A 7,845-nucleotide genomic window follows, 5' to 3' on the forward strand; every position below is an offset into this window, starting at 1 on the left:
TTTTTTATTTATTATTATTTTATATATATATATATATATATATATATATATATATATATATAATTGAAATATTATTAAAAGCGTAAGATGCCTCCTGATACACGAAGTATGCAAAAGAAGCCACCTAACTAAGAGGGCAAAAGAATAAGAAAATCATGATATCTGATTATCAAAAAGAGAAATAAAAGTAGTTGTCTAAAGATACAATGTGTTGAAAAATAGAAACTTAATCTCTTCCTAAGTCCTCTTATAGTCTTTAAAACTTCTATCATTATTTTCCTTTCATAGGCACTACAAAAGGCACGAAGGCACAATCTTCCACATAATAGCACTCCAGGTGTTGCCAAAAGTCCACCAACAAATATATAAATCGACTACACATCTAGGCATAATCCATGACAACTCTTTTCTTCTTTTGTAGGTAATCCAAGACAACTCAGATTGACTGAAGAAAGCATTCCAAGTGGCAAAATCAACATCACAATGAAGCAAAAGATGTCCAAGGACTTCTCATTCCTTTTAAGTAAACAATACCAATCAACCACATTGACGTGTCGCTTTGAAGATTGTCTATGGTAAGGATCTTTCGTAGGGCTACCTACCAAACAATGCCACCCTCAACGGAACCTTAGTTCGCCCAACACTTTTTCAAGGGACTGACCATAGCTTGTCCTCCCCTTTCCATGTTACTCTCGCTAAATACAATACCATGAAGAACGAAGCTAGGGCTTCCAGCCTTCCACCTCCCAATCATGACCCACTTTAGTAAAGCTCATGTTCCACTGAATGGCACCTCTAGAAAATTCAACTAGAGTCGCAACAGAAGCATTCATTTTGAAAATGAATGATAGCCTAATTACCACAAGAACTGATTTTGCATTTATACCTTATTTTTATTTGGTAAATTTTACATAGAATTCAATGATATGATTTTAAAAGTAATATATAAAATATAACAAAATATAAGAGGAAAAAACGGAAATGAAAGAACATAACCACATAAAAGAAAGATAAAAACGAAAAATGAAAATACTAATATAATTGAAAAGAACTACTGTATACTTTTTTGTTGAGAAACAACAATTGGAAACTCTCTCACCTCAATATGCGTGTGGATGCCTTTTTCTCCTCTCCGAAGTTTTTAAAGCTAGGCCACCTTTGGTAAAAGACGTTTTTGTGAACTGGCTTGGACCCCATATAATTTTTTTTTTTCCTTCAATCAAGAGGTTCCATCACCATGCAAGAACATGGTGCTTCAGAAAGAGTCAATTGATGAAGAACTTGAACATTTTGAAGATATTGAAGAAATTGACTATGTATTAAGCACTACATCAAAGAAAGAAGAAAATGGTGGCAGGCTAGCTGGTTCACAGCAGTGATATTGCCGACTCCGACAATGAAGATGACACGTTACTAAATCCCCACTAGTTATGTCCAATTTCTTAACTTGCCAGACACGTTACTAATGACACGTCACTAACCATTAGTAACGTGTCAATGGCCTTGACACATCACTAACGGTCAGCTACAAAAAAAATTAAATTTTTGTAGTCTTCTAATTCTAAGATGATGTTTCAGATGAAGCAGAGTTACTGCTTATGAGAAATGACTCAAAAGATCTTGGGGAATCCATGACTGTATCTGATCATAATGAGCAGCAGCCTCAAGCATCTTCTAAGAAGTCTTTGTTGCCTGGAGGGTACAATCCGCAGCATAGAGAGCCCTCTTATTGGTCAGTCATCTATTCTAACTTATTTTAGATGGTTCCCACTGTCCACTCCTCACGACACATTTACATTGGCAATGAAAGACAACATCAATACTTTCGCGACAGAAACTCAGACCATAAATAGTTATCGCAAACTATGCAAATTATCCATCAATCTAGTCGTTGCATAGAAGTTATTTTGATCATTGAGGAAGATTGAACATCTCTGCTTCAGGAACAACCTTTTCGGTTGTGTTATCATTTTTTTCCCGGACAATTTGCTTGACTGTATATCCAATAGGCATGTTGTTTCTTTCGTCTCTTGTTTAATTTTTTATGCACTTTCAGCAATGCGGATCGAATAAGCTGGTGGGAGCTGGTGGTACTTGCTTCTCATGTGCATCCATCAGTTGCTACCATGGCTAAGACCCTTCTTTCTGGGGCCAACATCGTCTACAACGGAAACCTATTGAATGACCTATATATCACTTACTGCTTCTCTAGATAAGCTCATGGAGAAGAAACCAAAGCCTAGCACGTGGCAATATGGCATGGTGGTTGTTACGTGCAGGTGGCTAAGGGCTGGATGTGTTGTGTTACGTGTGCAGTGCAGTAGTCATTTATTTCGATTAGGTTTCATTGTGTTTGTGTCTGTCAGTATTGCTAGCTATTTGATGGGTTTGTCACGTAGTACTGTATTTAGTTATCCTTATTGCTTTAGGAGACTATCTTTATTGCTTTAAGAGTCATAGGAAAAAGGTGATTTTTTTTTTAGCTAAAACACGTGCTTCATACAGACGGGCCAGCCCCACAGCTGCAGTTAAAGTTGATGGCCTGGCAGCTTGAACTTCAGTTCTAATGTTTTCTTTCAGCCCACTTACAAAACATCCCACCTGATGCACTTGGGAAAGTTTTCCCACTCTACTAAGTAATTTTTCAAATTGACATTGATATTCTTTAACACTAGCAACCTGTCTCAATTTTGAGAGATCTCTATAGAAATCTTCAAATTGTGTAGGCCCAAATCTAACATGCATTCGGTACGTTGAAATTCAAAATATTGCTCGACCTGACAAACCTAACTAGTTGGATCTTTAGTCCCATCATCGCATGGAAACTCTAATTTAGCCAATTTTGAATTTACTGACCCATGCGATGAGCCAATGGCCCCCTTATTTTTGCCGGATTTAGAGGGAGATGCCTCCTCACTACTCATCTTTTCAAACATTTGTTTATAGGAGGTCCAGGATTCCTTGAAAATCTTATCGCTAGAGTTGTTTTTTCCTTATTTTCTCTACAATAGGGAAGTCAAGGAAGTACGATCTTGGTAAATTCCCAGTTCATAAACCAATTACACGTTTGGAGTCCCGAGCACGTAACAGTGGTTCTCAAAATTGAACCATCATGCCATGTGCTTGGCTTTTCTTCCATACTGAACTTTCTAGACCATTAACTCTTTTGCCTTAGAAGTATTTTCTTCCCCATCCATCTCGTGAAGTTCTTGTATCTGGCTCATGATTGATGGAATCAGTTTTAGTAAATAGTGACAAATGAAGAAGCCAATTAATTGTGTTGCTGACTTACTTTGGTTTCCCAGCTTAACATGAACAACCTTTTGATTGGTCCAGAGATTCTCTCATTGGCCGAAGTTGATGTACCCCCTGAAGATTTGGTCTTCCACAAGTTTTATGTGGATAAAATGAGTTCTTCAAAGAAACCAAAGAAGAAAAAGAAGAAACCAAAGAAAAAGAAGAAAGCAGAGGAAGAGTCTGAGGACGACTTGTTTGAAGTGGACTGTGGTAATGACTAATGAGAGTGATAATGAAGAAATTGAGAATATGTTGGAGTCCACTAATCTTTCTGCCATTCCATTGTCTTCATATCACTACAAAAAAATTGTACTCATGTTACGTGGATAAAATGAGTTCTTCAAAGAAACCAAAGAAGAAAAAGAAAAAAGCAGCAGAGGAAGAGTCTGAGGAAGACTTGTTTGAAGTGGAATGTGGTAATGACTAATGAGAGTGATAATGAAGAAATTGAGAATATGTTGGAGTCCACTAATCTTTCCGCCATTCCATTGTCCTCATATCACTACAAAAAATTGTTTTTTTCCTTACAGGCAGTTTTTGACGTGTTAGGTGGTCTGATACGTCAGTAAAATTTACTGACGTGTCACTTTTAACACGTCAATAATTTTTGACGTGGTAGGAGAGGCACATCAGAAAAATTTTTGACGTGTCAAATTGCTACGTCAAAACATTTTTTGACGTAGCAGGAGAGGCACGTCAAAAAAAATTCTGACATGCCAGTCCTGCCACGTCAGAAAATTTTTCTGACGTGTCATTTTCTAACACGTCAGCCATTTTTGACATGTCAGAAATTTTCTGACATGTCAAACGTTATGACACGTCAGAAAATTGTGACGGGTCATAACTTGACATGTAAAAAAAAATGGTCAATTTTAAAATTTGTTTTTTTTTCCTCCCCCTATATATTTTTCGAATTTTTTCAAGGCTATACCCGAATTTTGGATTATAATTAACTTGATATACAATTTATCCATCGATCCATGCAAATAACATAATTCATATCCATCAACGTCGATCACAGACTATCAATCAAAACCAGCTTCAAGACACAAATAAAGACATATACACCAAGTGTGAATGGCAAACCACAAAAACTATACACCAACCACAAATAAATACATATACACCAATAAAACTATCTCTGTTATCATATATATCAAACTACGTACATCAAGAAAGCTATCATAAATACAATTACATTAACAAAATAACTTATGTACACCAAGTGCGAATGGCCAACCATTTGTTAAATCCAAGTCATCATCGATATCAATAGCATCCTCTCCATGATAGCCACTAGTTGCAAATGATAAAACAAACAATCACCAAATAATATTCTAGAATATTATCAAGTCTTAATCATTGAGCAACATCACTATATAAACAAAGGTCATCATACTCAACAAATTTAGATTTATATATACACCCCCAACATATTTTCGTGATCAAATCAAATGCACTAAACAATATTCTACAAGGACCATAGTGGTCCATCTCACAATACCAAACACTTCAAATGAAAAGCTATAACCCACATCCACCACCAAACCAACCATGATATAAACCAAATTCAACAGGATTTGCAACATCACTAATGAGAATCACTACAACAAATCTAAACTCTAAATTTAGAAGTGCACATATATATATAGGGACAGTTCTAAAACCACATTGACCATTAAAAAATATCATTGCTTGATCCACTATCGACCGACGATCTCACAATCGCAAAGGGTAGGGAAGCTCTGTCTGGCGCTCCCTTGTATTGAGTCACCTCAGGCGCGGAGCTCGATCGCGTCATTTCCTCGAGCTGGAGAAAACAGGCCTCAAACATTGCTGTCATCTTAGCTTCCTTTTCCGCAAAATGCGCCGCCATTTGAGCCTCCTTTTCAGCCAACTGCACATCTTTTGCAGCCACCTGCTCTGCCACTTGCAGAGCTACCCGAGCAGCTGTCTGCTCTTGCTCTGCGGCCGACAAGGCATCCATCTCTGCCTTATGCTGTGCTCTCTCCGCCTCAAGCGCTCTGTCAAGAAGTTCTTGTGAGACCACAAAGTGCCAGGTGTTTTTTGACCGTGCCTGTGCCGGTGTATAGTATGAGTGTATATAGCCCCGCATAGGTAGAATATTCGGTCCAACCTGCCGACCCCTACAAGCGTACTCAGGCTTATTTCCAAGCGCCTGGGCGTACGCGTCATTCGACGCCCACCTGACCATCCCCTTTGTCACGCTCGACAATGCTGCAGGGTGAGTGGGTATAAGCTCCTCCATCCTCTCCTGTATGTTACATTAATTATTGGGTCAGTGAGTCATACAACTGTTAATCACAAATAAATTATCACATATATAAGCAAAACAACATATGAAAGGTGAGTAGCATACACATCTCTCCTTGACTATTTCATTCGGATATCGACCATCCTTCTTCTTATGTGTGTGGATGTAAGACTGTGCTCGTGTAGGAGGAGTGCCCACACGTACGGTCTGCCAAAAAAGTAGAACATATATATAATGTTTACATCTATAAATATAGGATAAATTACACACATACCTCCTCATGTGTCACCTTGGCGTAGCTCTTCGACCCGATGCAATGGGGCGTATTGTTCAATGCTCGCAAACTCTTCATATACGCAACATACTCCTAGACAATTAACATTCTTAATATGTTAATACTAACACAATTATAATAATGAAACTACGCAAAATTATAGTATAACTCATGACCTACCTGGTTCTTCTTGATACACCATTTATCCAACAAGATCTCCAAGTCGACGGCGTTGTACTCGGAGAGCCTTTCTTACCCCACTCTCGCCCGTACGGTGACCGAAATATCATCCATCTTAATGGCAAGAACTTTTTTTTAATTCGTGCCTCCAAGTCCTCCACTTGGTGCCCATATCTCGAAATGCGTCCTTCTTTACTGAACCAAGTTGCACTTGGGCGGGACGAAAAAGTCTACCTGCACAAGTTCAAAATTGATAAATTAAAAAAACCAAAAATATATGTGTATATGTATATACATATAAACACACATATATATGTACAACTTAGAACGTATATATACATGCATTAGGAGTGCTTGACATAATAAAATACACATACCATTAAGGCGTCCCATATATCCTCCTTGGTACGCTTAGGTACCTTCGTCCAATCATCCCGTATTCGGACATAATTTCCGCTCCTTACAACCTTACCGGTCATTCGTCTAAACCTCATAGCGCTAAATCTGACAGGCTGCCATGAAGTATTGTACTCAAGTACGATCCTTTTGCCAGCAGGGACCCCCGGCAATTTGTGCAAGCCAAGAATGGTGAACACCTCAAGAATGGTGTTTCCATCTGGATTGATACCTAACATATTAAAAATTACCGATGTAAGTTATTTCGAATTGAATACTAACTACAAGTAATTAAGACTTATATGCATGACATTTGAGCATATACACGTACTTATCGTTCGGACCTGTCGAGGGCCTAACCGGCCGCGGGAGCAGGGTCGCTAGGCTGCGGGTCATCCATAGCACTTGTCCTAATAGTCATGTCTTTCGGTGGCTATGTCTCATTGTCTTCGCCACCTGCTTTGTATTTTTTTAGACTGTTTAGAATTTTATGAAGTTTTAGTTGCATTGAAATATAATTGATATCACAACAATAATATTAGAAACTAATGCTTTGATAATCAAAAAACTTTCAAAAGACCAAATAGATAATTTCAAAAACTTTCAAAAAAACTTTCGTCCGTACCTGCGCTATACTGGCCATATAGCCGCTACACATGGCCCTGAGAACTCAGCCCTAACTTGCTGCACGTCGACCAGCGAGTTGGATGAAATGATGCATCCATGTCGTACGGAAACGAATCAGGCCAATACCCCATCTGGGCCAAGTTTGTCGAACATTATAGATTATGGACATGGATCTCCCCTTCCACATCACCTGGAAGTACTGGTCGATACGTCTCCTGCTGCCCCATAAGCTGAGCAACGTCTTGTTGCTCGCTATCATCAAGGAGGTATAATGGAGACCCATGCGACATAGACTGTCGCACTAAAGACGAGGCCCTCCGTGCTCTTGTCTTCCCCCTACTACTCATGGTAACCTGCGAAAAATAGCATGCACCCAATCAATTATGTAGGCAATGCATGAAATATTAACTACTATATGTAAATGACTCACATATTAAAAATAAGATATATACCAGATTTTACCCAATGCGCAACTTAATTAATTGTGTTGATGTAATATGTGGTGAACAACTACCAATCAATATATATATATAGGGAAAAATGCAGTTTACCCCCCTGAAGTTTCAAGGGTTTTTCAATTTTAACCCCAAAGTTCAAAAATTGGCAATCTACCCCCTAAAGTTTCAAAAATTGGCAATTTAAACCTTCCGTTTAATTTTTCCGCTAAATTGAACGAAAATGTTTTTAAAAAAGCCTGAGGGTAATGATGTAATTTCATAGATTTCCATCCATTTTGATGGAAAAATTAAACGGAATGTTTAAATTGCCAATTTTTGAACTTTGGGGTTAAAATTGA

General features: G+C 38.2%; 1 pseudogene; it reads left to right on the top strand.

Moving 5' to 3' along the window:
* LOC132165090 (protein SLOW WALKER 2-like) overlaps window positions 1-3,838 on the top strand; it is an 11,527-nt pseudogene extending 7,689 nt beyond the window's left edge.
* The last annotated feature ends 4,007 nt before the right edge of the window (window positions 3,839-7,845 follow it).

This window comes from Corylus avellana, chromosome ca11 (genome assembly GCF_901000735.1).
Source record: "Corylus avellana chromosome ca11, CavTom2PMs-1.0".
Taxonomy (NCBI): Eukaryota; Viridiplantae; Streptophyta; class Magnoliopsida; order Fagales; family Betulaceae; genus Corylus; species Corylus avellana.